Here is a 12,573-nt window from a genome sequence, read left to right as displayed (position 1 = left end):
AAATCAGTCTGACCCTGTGCCTCATGGGAACAGTCCAGCCCGAACTGCCAAGCCATGTCTTCCCTGGACCGGAAACAAGCTTCCGAGGACCGGTTTCTGGCATTCCAGTCGTCTTCAGCCCGGCTTGCTAGAATCCAGTGGCAAAGTAAGCAAGGGACTCACGTCTGAGCATACCCTGCCACACTTATGGCGGCCAAAAGCGGTAAAAAAGGGGGTGGTGATGGACGGAGCATCTGAATCAATCAAACACTCACACCCAGTCAAAAGATCTGGGTTTAATCCATCACCGTTCTTTAGCCCACTCTGCAACCCCAGTTCAGACATGGCTATATGCAAATCAGTCTGACCCTGTGCCTCATGGGAACAGTCCAGCCCGAACTGCCAAGCCATGTCTTCCCTGGACCGGAAACAAGCTTCCGAGGACCGGTTTCTGGCATTCCAGCCGTCTTCAGCCCGGCTTGCTAGAATCCAGTGGCAAAGTGAGCAAGAGACTCACGTCTGAGCATACCCTGCCACACTTATGGCGGCCAAAAGCGGTAAAAAAGGGGGTGGTGATGGACGGAGCATCTGAATCAATCAAACACTCACACCCAGTCAAAAGATCTGGGTTTAATCCATCACCGTTCTTTAGCCCACTCTGCAACCCCAGTTCAGACATGGCTATATGCATATCAGTCTGACCCTGTGCCTCATGGGAACAGTCCAGCCCGAACTGCCAAGCCATGTCTTCCCTGGACCGGAAACAAGCTTCCGAGGACCGGTTTCTGGCATTCCAGCCGTCTTCAGCCCGGCTTGCTAGAATCCAGTGGCAAAGTGAGCAAGAGACTCACGTCTGAGCAATCCCTCTGAACTCAGGGAGGAAGAAGTGGCTGACCTCCTCACTAGTTAGGACTCTGCCTTGACAACCCCACGCCCCTTACACCTGAGGGAAGAACACCCTATCTGTATGTTTGCAACCAACCCTAACAGATCTGATACCATCCGCACCAGAGGGGTGGTCAACAGCAACCTAGCTAAAATTCCCACCGCCGCTGCTACCCTTGACAATCTCTCCTACCCCTCCCTTGCCGGCCTCCTAATAAACTGCAGATCAGCTATAAAGCATACATCTGATGTAGCCGACCTCATTCTGAGTCATAAGTCGGACCTAGCGATCTTGACTGAATCCTGGCTCAAGGATACCTCATCGCCCTACCTAGACCTCTTAGTCCCACCCAACTATAACATCGTAAGGTTGGATAGGCACCCAAAGAAAAAAGGGGTGGCATTGCCTGTATCCACCGCTCCAACCTCATTGTTACGGAACTGCCCGTGGACCCCACAGACTCCTGTGACTACCTTGCGCTCTCCATCTCCAACAACAAGTCTCAGCTGTGCAAACTTCACATCTTTTACCACCCCCCCAGGCAAGAACGACTACTTTACGGACCTCCTCATGGAAATCATCACAGCCAAGGTTTCTCCAAACTCTAATGACATTTTCCTTGGTGACTTTAACCTACATTGGAACGATCCTAAGGACCCTCAGGTCAATGCCATCAGAGACTTCTTGGCTGATCAAGCCCTTACCCAAGCCTGCTACCTCCCTACTCATTCGAAAGGCGCCACTATAGACTGGATTATTGCTAAGGAATCAGCGGTCAAACTTCTCTCTGTTGACCCCTGCGATTGGTCTGACCACCACACCATCACCTTCCTCCTACCCAGCACCCACAAATCATGGACACCTCGACCCGTGATTCCCAAAAGATGGGTTATAGACACTAAGAACCTTGATCATGAGAAACTGGCAGCGCGTTGTGTGTCTGACCTTCCCACGCCCCCTCAGTGCATCTCGGTTGACAACCTAGCGACTCATTACTCCTCAACCATATCTGACATTCTCGATGAGCAGGCACCACTAAAACTAAAAAGAACCCAGGTCAAAGACCGAAATCCCTGGTTCAGCGGATCCCTCAACAAGGAGAGGAGATCCCTTCGACAGACTGAACAAAACTGGAAACAACACCCTTCAGCAGCACATCTAAAACTTCTCCGCCAGGCCAGAAATGCTAAAAAAAATTCTTCAGATCTGAACTAGAGAATACCAAAAATCGACTTTGCAAGCTGTTCGACTTGGTCTAACACCAATCCAACAAACTAGCGTCAACCACCAAAGAAACACCCAAACCCCTAATATCAAGCGAGGAATTCTCTTACTTCTTCTGCGACAAAATCACTGCTCTTGGAAATGAACTTAAATTCGCTACTCACAACCAGAACCAAAATCTGCCTGCTCCACCTTCTCTCTCTGCACTGTCCTCCCAAACCACACCCAAGAACCTAGCGCACTGGTCCAAATTTAAAACCTATGATGAACATTCTATCTCGAAAACTCTTGCCTCCTTAAAACCGAACAATCACTTTAATGATCCTCTCCCCTCTAACTGCCTAGCTGCCGCCTCTCAGGTCATCATCCCTTCCTGGACCTCAATAATCAACACCTCTCTCCTACAGGGCTCAATTCCAGACTTGCTCAAAGCTGGCCAAGTTATCCCCATCCTAAAAAATACAACGCTGGACCCTGCCTCTGCCGAGAACTATAGGCCCATATCTAACATCCCTCTCCTTGCCAAAGTTCTGGAAAAATGTGTGCAACAGCAGCTAAGCCTACACATCAACAACTTTAACCTGCTTGATGACTTCCAGTCAGGGTTCAGACCTGGTCACAGCACGGAAACCACCCTCCTCCACATAGTGGATGACGCCCTCCAAGCCCTCGACCTAGGCAAAACTTGTCTCCTAATCCTCCTAGACCTGTCCTCTGCCTTTGATACAGTTAACCATGAAATTCTCTTTGAACGTCTCAAACTTAGGATGGGGATGGATGGCATGTTCCTTGAATGGTTTAGATCCTTCCACCAGAACCACTCACAGAGAGTCCTCATCAACGGTAATCTATCCGCCCCCTCGCCGGTTACGGTTGGAGTCCCCCAAGGATCAACCCTCTCCTCTACCCTCTTCAACTTTTACCTTGAACCTCTTACGAGGTGCTACGTGCCACCAACATCTCGTACCTTATGTACGCTGACGATACTCAGATCTACATAAAAATCTCTTCCCCTGAGGACATTTTCTCCCTGAACGAGGCCCTGAAGTTGACAGTCCATTGGCTCACCGCCAACCAGCTAAAACTCAACGCAAGTAAAATTGAATTTCTCCTGATCTCCCCTCCCAAACCCAATCCAGACATCCCAGAATGGATCAATACCATCACATCGCTAAACTGCCCTCCTACTATTGTCGACTCCGCGAAATCTCTTGGAATAACACTTGACGGTAGCCTGAACATGCGCGGCCATATCAACTCTATGGCCAAAAGAGCCAGATTCCACCTAAGTTACCTAAGAAACCTAAAACCCTTCCTCGATGTGGCCAACCTTAAAACAGCAACTCAGGCATTAGTCATTTCCAGACTAGAATATGCGTGCTCTACTCTTGCAGGGCTACCCAAGAACTCCCTGGCCCCTTTGAAAGCCTGCCTCAACACTGTCACCAGACTCCTTACTGGCGCAAGGAAATTCGACCACATCTCCCCCCACCTCAAAGCCCTGCACTGGCTTCCCCTAGAGGCCAGAATCCAATTTAAACTGACTTGCATTACTCACAAAGCCCTTTTCTCCAATTCCCCTTCATTTCTTGCACGAAAACTCGTATTATCCGGAGGTGCCAGAAATTCTCGATCTGCCGAACACCTGATGCTGCAACCAGCACGCTTCCGGAAGAACAAAACCTACTATCAGGCCTTTTCTGGGTCCGCCCCAAGAATCTGGAACTCTCTCCCACCCACCATCAGAAGACTTCCATCCTTGGCACACTTTAAGAAGGAAACCAAAACCTTCTTAATGGGAAAATACCTCGCCTAACAAATACTTTACAATTACCGCATTGACTTACCCAACTCTCCACCTCTGCAATATCCCTGGCTTGACGGATTATACCTTTTCTGCACTCCTGGACATCCCACCTAGAGTTGAGACTGCATGCCTTCTTGTATATTGTATCGACTTGTATTAATTTTTATATCATATGTAGCCTGGATTTTAAACGTGCAGTGTGCTTTTCTTGAATAATGCACCCCCTACCATTCCCAATGTATCCCCACGTCCCTACGCTTGTATACTATCCCTTAATCCTGTAAAGCGGTCTGATACCCGCACGGGTCTGTTTCGCCCTCCATTAAAACTATAAAATAAAATAAATAAATAAAAATAAATAAATGAAACTACTACTAAATGTTAATGTTAAAGTTGAGCTTTTGGTTGAATCTATCAGTCAGCCACAAACATATCACAGCTGTAATCAGGTTTGATAGGCCTCTCCACCAAACGTAGGCCATTCATTATCCTGGCAGACACGTGTCTGGGGATTGTGTCTCACTTGCACCCCATTCCTGAAGGTGACAGGGGAGGCAGGAGGCGGATGACAAGAGAACACTATCCCAATATGAAATGAAGCAGGAAAATGCCAACCCTCCCGATTCCAGCCCTACCAGGTACCATGCATCAGGGGTTAGACTAGCGCATTTTAATGCTGGTGCCTACCTATTAAAATCAGCTGTAGAAGTTGGCGGGATCGGAAGGGCACCGCGTACCCCTACTTTAAAAAATTATTTCAGTCCGTTCCCCTACTTCTTTCTTTCAAAAAAGCATCCAGGGACGCGATAACTTGCTCATTCAGCTTGTGGGGTGCCAGGGGTGGCTCGCACTTCTCTGTTGAACTCCAGAGGCTGCAGCAGCCCCTCCCTGAGCTTACACAGACTGTGGGCAGGCCCATTGTCATTCCGATAGAGGCTGATTAACCCCTTTCGAATGACAATGCGTCCAACGTCTGCCTTTAGCATATGCCAGTGATTACAGAGGAGCTTTCCCCAAACAGAGGACTGTGGGGAACTTGCCACCTTGTGTAATTTGTCGATGTTGTACACAGAGTGAACTGGGCAGGAGCAGTGACAGGACAGAAGTGGCGACAGGAAAGGAGAGGTGATGGGGCAGGAGAGGTGACTGGGCAGAAGTGACTGGGCAGGAGAGGTGACGGGGCAGGACAAGTGATGGGGCAGGAGAAGTGATGGGGCAGGAGCAGTGACGGGACAGGGGAGGTGACAGGAAAGGAGAGGTGATGGGGCAGGAGAGGTGACCCGCAAGGAGAAGCAACGGGCAGGAGAAGTGATGGGGCAGGAGAAGTGACGGGTCAGGAGCAGTGAAGGGACAGGAGAGGTGACAGGAAAGGAGAGGTGACGGGGCAGGAGAAGTGATGGGGCAGGAGCAGTGATTAGGCATGAGCAAGAGGGGTAACCGGGCAGGAGCAGTGAACAGATAGGGACAGTGAACGGATAGGAGCAGTGAACGGATAGGAGCAGTGAACGGGACAGGAGAGGTAACAGGAAAGGAGAGGTGACGAGGCAGGAGAAGTGATGGGGCAGGAGAAGTGATGGGGCAGGAGCAGTGATTAGGCATGAGCAGAAGCGGTAACTGGGCAGGAGCAGTGAATGGATAGGGGCAGTCAAAGGATAGGGGCAGTGAACGGATAGGAGCAGTGAACAGGGCAGGAGAAGTGTTGGGACAGGAGAAGTGATGGGTAAGGAGCGGTGACGGGACAGGAGAGGTGTCAGGAAAGGAGAGGTGATAGGGCAGGAGAGGCGACAGGAAAGGAGAGGTGACGGGGCAGGAGAAGTCATGGGGCAGGAGCAGTGATTAGGCAGGAGCAGTAACCGGGCAGGAGCAGTGAAGGGATTGGGGCAGTGAATGGATAGGGGCAGTGAACGGATAGGAGCAGTGAACGGGGCAGGAGAAGTGATGGGACAGGAGAAGAGATGAGGCAGGAGCGGTGACAGGACAGGAGAGGTGACAGGAACAGAGAGGTGATGGGGCAGGAGAGGCGACCGACCAGGAGAAGTAACGGGCAGGAGAAGTGACAGGGCAGGAGAAGTGACAGGGCAGGAGAAGTGACAGGGCAGGAGAAGTGACGGGGCAGGAGAAGTGACGGGACAGGAGCAGTGACAGGACAGGAGAGGTAACAGGAAAGGAGAGGTGACGGGGAAGGAGAAATGATGGGGCAGGAGCAGTGATTAGGCATGAGCAGGAGCGGTAACCGGGCAGCAGCAGTGAACGGATAGGGGCAGTGAACGGATAGGGGCAGTGAACGGATAGGAGCAGTAAACGGATAGGAGCAGTAAACGGGGCAGGAGCGGTGAGCGGGCAGGAGCAGTGAACTGGCGGGAGAAGTGATGGGGCAGGAGTGCTGACCGGACAGGAGCAGTGAATGGGCAGGAGCAGTGAATGGGCAGGAGCAGTGAACGGGCAGGAGCAGTGAATGGGCAGGAGCGGTGAGCGGGCAGGAAACATGACGGAGCAGGAAAAGTGACGGGGCAGGAGCAGTGACTCGGCAGGAGCAGTGACGGGGCAGGAGAGGCAACAGGTAAGGAGAGGTGACTGGGCAGGAGAGGTGACTGGGCAGGAGAGGTGACTGGGCAGGAGTGGTGACTGGGCAGGAGAGGTGACGGGCAGGAGAAGTGACCGGCAGGAGACGTGACAGGCAGGAGAAGTGATGGGGCAGGAGAAGTGATCAGGCAGGAGAAGTGATGGGTCAGGAGAAGTGATAAAGTAGGAGAAGTGACGGTAAGAGCGGTAACTGGGCAGGAGCGGTGAAAGGACAGGAGCGGTGAATGGGGCAGGAGCGGTGAATGGGGCAGGAGCAGTTAACGGGGCAGGAGCAGTGAACGGGGCAGGAGCAGTAATGGGGCAGGAGCAGTGATGGGGCAGGAGAAGTGATGGGGCAGGAGAAGTGACTGGGCAAAAGAAGTGACCAGGCAGGAGAGGCGACCGGGCAGGAGAGGTGCCCGGGAAGGAGAAGTGACCGGGCAGGAGAAGTGACCGGGCAGGAGAAGTGACCGGGCAGGAGAAGTGACCGGGCAGGAGAAGTGACAGGGCAGGAGAAGTGACGGGCAGGAGAAGTGACGGGCAGGAGAAGTGACGGGCAGATGATATGACAGGCAGGTGATGTGATGGACATGTGACGTGATGGGCAGGAGAGGTGACGGGGCAGAAGAAGTGATGAAGCAGGAGAAGTGATGGTGCAGGAGCGGTGATTAGGCATGAGCAGGAGCGGTAACCGGGCAGGAGCGGTGAATGGACAGGAGCAGTGAACGGGGCAGGAGCAGAGAATGGGGCAGGAGCAGTGAGCGGGGCAGGAGCAGTGAACGGGGCAGGAGCAGTGAATGGGGCAGAAGTGACGGGGCAGGAGAAGTGACAGGACAGAAGTGACACACCCTGACTCCACCCACTGATCCAATCTTCGGTTATTCCCGCCCCCTGATTCTCCACCCACAGTTCCCCTACTTTTTTCCCCCCACTTCGACAACTGATTAAAATACACTGGTCACACATTCATAGCTCCCAGACACGCTCTGGGGCTCGTGCAGTGCTCCAAAAACCAGCCTTGTGTGCAGCACTTAATCTCTGCATGCACTGCCGCTCATCCTGTGACAGAATTCAAGATGCCAGCGCCGGGCATGGAGGACTCTTTCTTATGGTTACCTGGGATACATTGTGTTTCTCCCGTGTCAGAAACACAAACTGTGTGCGCTCTGTCAGCCCCACCCGGCCTCTCTGAGAACCACAAATGAGGTGCTGGATCTTCCTGCACAGGCAGGGCTGCTAAATTTAAAGTCATTGAGTGGGGCTGTGTTTCCTCTGGTCTCAGGCTGGTGCAGATGGCCTCCACGAATGAAACAAGCATTTGCAATGCAATGGTCTCGGCATCATTAAAGTTAGAGCTATTGGCATTGCTCATGACATTTTTTTTTCTTTAAATCAAAAGATTCTGCACTCACTACTCTGCACACACTACTCTGCACTCACTACTCTGCACTCACTACTCTGCACTCACTGCACTCACTACTCTGCACTCACTACTCTGCACTCACTACTCTGCACTCACTACTCTGCATTACCACTCTGCACTCACTACTCTGCACTCACTACTCTGCACTCACTACTCTGCACTCACTACTCTGCACTCAGCACTCTGCACTCAGCACTCTGCACCAGTGGCGGTTTTACCATTGGGGCGGTGGGGCGTTGCCCCACTAATAATTATCGGGCAATTTATTCGAGCGGCGCGTTAATAGAACTTTTATAAATTAACGCGCCGCTCGAATAAATTACCCGATAATTATTGCCCTGAGCCTGCGGCCGTGGTTCGTGTCAAGCTGAAGCTTTGATGTGACATGCACTGTCTGACAGTGACACTGGGTGGCGCTGGAGTGCCGGCACAGTGCGCACAGCGCATGTAGTGTTTGCCCGACTGCCTCTGTGCAGCGAGCAAACTAAATGGTTTCAAAAAAGCAAGCACTGCAGAGTACGGGGTGCGCACATGCAACATACCCCAGTGCTTAAAAAAAGAGCGCCGTTTTTTTCGTGCTCAGTCGAATCCTGATGCTGCTCTCTTTAGAGAGCAGTTCTCCTCTAAAGAGAGCAGCGTCAGGATTGGCTGGCTACTACTGTACTGTACTACTGTAGTGTCCTGTAACAGTACAGTAGTACATGTTCACGGTCTAGTGTCTCACCGCGGGGGTGGGAGCATCTAAAGCAATGCCCAATCACTGTAGTGGCTTGGTGTTAAGCCATTCAGTGATTGGGCATTTCTAGTTGCTGGGCAAATCGACCCTACACCTTCCCTTCCTCCTTGTGGTCTCCACTCTCCTCGTGGTCGACTCGTGCGCATGAGGGACAGTCTAGAGGATGTCTGGTCTGAGCTTCACCTAGTCTCGCAGTCGCCGTCGAGCGTGTGGAGTGTCAACTCAGGTCAGTGAAATTCTAATCCTTCCGTTCCGGACCTGTGTGCAAGTATGGACGTGGACCTGAAAAATATTATATAAAAGTTAAACTTTTATATATTTAAGTTGACATCTCATCTACCCACACTATGACGAGCACCTCTCTGGTCTTGGTGACGTGAACCGATCACCTTGAGATGCATCACAGCCAGGCTCATTGTGCCTATTGAGGCCTACAAGGTGTTATGTGTATAAGTCCTTGCTAATATGGCCCTGCGTTTTTATGCAATTGCAAATATTTTCTCAGCCCATTTCCACCCTCGAAACTATTGGAGAGTTACTACTGTTTGTTGAATGTTAAGAGTCCATCCTTATTCAGGATGGGAATGGAGAGGGGGCATCTAAAAAACACGTTGAGTGAGTGGGTGCAGGGGCGTAGGCCGCGTAGCTACCAATTGTGCAGCAGGTTTAGTGGCACTGGGGCCCGGGAATGTGAGGGCCCCCTGATCTCCAAATTAATTATAGCAGTCCTTTCCTACCCAACCAGGGCATTACCCGTAATTGCATTTGGGGATATTGGCGCTCTTACTTCGCCACAGAGGCGGGGCTGGATTGCTCCATAGGCAAAAGAAAGAAAAAAGTGAGCAAGCGCACGTACACGGTTGGGAAGCATTTACACATGTGTAACTGTCACCATGTACATGTCATTGTCGCATGTGCCAACACACTTATGCATGTGAGCAATGCTGGTGCTGGAATTTTTGGAGAATTAAAAAATTTCGTAGATATTCTCCAAACGCAGGTGTGAATTTAAAGCAGTACGTTCAGTTTTGTGTGATTTACTTATTCGTTACAACTGTTTATTATTTAAAAAAAAAAAAGCGGGAGTGATGCATACATTTTAAAAAGACCATTAACACTTTTTTGGGCGTTGTTCCACAAAAACTAACAAAAACGGGTGTTTCAACCAATCGCTGTATTGACTACAAATTTTTGGTTAAATTCTAGAGGCAGTTAATATTCATGCCACAAATTCTCTCAAAGCAGTGGTATTTTCAAGTGAGCTGTCAGAATTAAAACGATTTCAACTGGTTCACACCGTTTCATTATCAGGGACTTGTTCAATTTTAAAGGTGCTTTTATTGAAACGCTCAAATTAAACATTTAACTGACACTGTTCTGCAGGGTTCTTTCCTTTGAAAATAGAGAGCATAAAGTAAACTATACTGTGTCCCACACAAGAGATATTTTTAAAACATAACTCCCAGTGTAAGCTAAAATTGGTACGCGGTTTATTACTACATTTGAGTGTAAGTATTTTAGGAGAATATTTCTGGACCGTTGTGGGTCACGGACAGGTACAAACTGGAGAACTACACAATAACACCGCCTGATTTCTGTCAGTTATGCTTCGCACTACCGGATTTTTTTTGTCTCTGTGGGCAAGGCAGTAATTAGCAGTGCCTCTTTGTATGTATTATTATAAACATCGTCATCGATTTTACCAACACCTTTGTGAGCACGAAGTCTCATTAGCCACATGCTGGCTCGCGCTACCTATATCTCAATGATATTATGCACAACAGCAGGCTTGTGTCAATTGCCAAAGCAAAATAAAGTTCGAAGTGACCTTTGGGGTCCATCTGTGTTTCTGCTTTCTTGCTTCTCAAAGAATTGACTGGGTAGGTGTCCCGCCGCCTCAACCAGCATGCATAAAACATTCACGATCAAACCTGCTTACATTGCTGGAATGTTTTGTGGGCCAGTGTGTGTATTTTAAGTTACCTATTGGATATCTTCCTACGTATTAATGGATTGAACCTTAACTAAAACGATATTATTGACAACTCTTGTGTGTGTCTCACCCCAAATATTTAAACTGTTTATCGAAAGGAACAGCCTCATAGATGCTCTGATTTGCCCACAGCTGTCCCTCCATGGGGACCTTTAACTCTCCAGAGTGTGCAGAAACCTATGATGAATCATCGCACGCCATATTTTTCCTGGAAGCGCACACCTCCGTAGCACGCGCCATTAAGTCTCCCTTGGTGGATGAAAAGGGCTGAGCCCCATCCCCCAGGAGCGCTTAATAATTAGCTTCTAATAGCTTTCTTTATGGCCTTTAAAAACGCTAGACCTGGGGTTAAGCGCTCCTCCCTGCCGACACATGCTGGGGTCCAGAAAGGGCCAACTTAGTCTGGCATTCTTCTGAGGTCAATAACTGTATCATTAAATTAATTAATAGTAAACCCTCAAATAGTAGCACTTGGAAATAGTAAAACGGTCACATTAAGAACTGTATTAAACCATTCTGCTCTAAACTCCTCTGCTGTGCGCCTTGGTTGCTTGCTTTTTCCTGCCTCTCTCTGCCGATTTCATCAGGTTCTGTTATCCAGTAGGTAAGATGTATTAGGATGTGCATCTCAATTATGCTTCTCCTCTAGGCGCTCATTTTAATGGATATTTGCCCCCCCAAGACCTATTGAAACGGAGTCTTCCTGTGCCATACTTTCTCCTTCTGCCCTACCATCACTCCATACCTCCACCACTCCTCCCCTGCGTCCAAATATGGTGTGGTGCCTGGAGGGGCCCAAACCGTGTTCTTCTATACTGGAGTGCTTAATTTATTCATAAATTGAGCGCGAGGACCATCCTTTTCTCAGGAGCCCACTGCTGGCAGGGCCCCATGCCCTACTCACCAACGCAGCCTAGTCCTGATTCCTCTTCACGCCTCTTTCCCCGCCACCCAACTCTTGTCTCTTTATCTCTTTTGCAGATTATGTTTAGTTCCTGATTCCTCCCTTCCTCTGTGTTTTCCCTGTCTTTACCTTCCTGCTTCGTTCTCCCTTTTCTTTCTTTCTCTGTGGGTCAGATTAAGAAGAAGATAAAGAAGTCCTGGTCATCAAAGGTTAGAGAGTCGGTGCCACCAGCTGCTCGCACCGGTACAAGTTAACCCCTGTTGTCACATTACTCTGTTCATGTGCCCGCCGCCATTTTACACCCAAATTCGTGCTTCCCTTGACTTTGCACCTGTCCCGTCCTTGTGTATTGCTTTCTTACTTATGAAAATGGCGAGTCTGTGCTTTCTGAAACTGAATATAACCAGTGTGTCAGGCGCATGTCCTGCACCACAGAGGATAAGTTATAGATGCTCAGATTCTCTGTCTCATTGAGAAAGTGTGGATGGATGAATGCGACTGCAAGGAAAATAAAGAGGGCACGGTTTATTTACAAGTTCAAATTGCACGTGCAAATGTCATTTTTTTCCAAGTGTAGTGCCTCGTTTGTGATCCACACAGTGTACTTTGACGCTTTTAAGTACTCACACATACTTTTTATTTTTATTTGAATAAATCTGTGGCAGGCGGAATAGTCGGCCCATTTCAGGGAGGGAATGCGTTCGAAAGTTTGTTGACTGCCCCAGACGCACTTGTTGGTCGGTGCTGACAAACATTTCAGTGATTTCACGACTTCTTCCCACCCTGGTGAAAAGGAGAATGGAACAAAAGTGATAGGTGTGTAGGTAATGTTTGTGTCCTTGGAGAAATTAACTTCAAAGAGCAAAAGGGCAGTTGCACATATGTGATTATAATTTCACATGCATAAATAAATACACAGTACACTTACTGCATACCCGTGAATAGGAATTTGCAAACATTTCCTTGAGTATGCCTGCAAATGTCACAGCTTTCCAGACGTGCACCTAAATGAAATGTCAAAATATCTGAGATTTACACCAAACCTAAGAGCATTGTGGA

The 12,573-nt window shown here is 49.3% G+C and overlaps 1 protein-coding gene across 1 annotated transcript in view; it reads right to left on the bottom strand.

The window, feature by feature from the left end:
• LOC147711671 (uncharacterized) overlaps nt 1–12,573 on the bottom strand; it is an 860,812-nt gene that overhangs the window by 134,660 nt on the left and 713,579 nt on the right. The gene's annotated exons all lie outside the window — the stretch shown is intronic.

Source organism: Lissotriton vulgaris, chromosome 5 (assembly GCF_964263255.1).
Source record: "Lissotriton vulgaris chromosome 5, aLisVul1.2, whole genome shotgun sequence".
Taxonomy (NCBI): domain Eukaryota; kingdom Metazoa; phylum Chordata; class Amphibia; order Caudata; family Salamandridae; genus Lissotriton; species Lissotriton vulgaris.
Note: the sequence above shows the minus strand (reverse complement) of the source record. Positions and strands in the feature narration are given on the sequence as shown.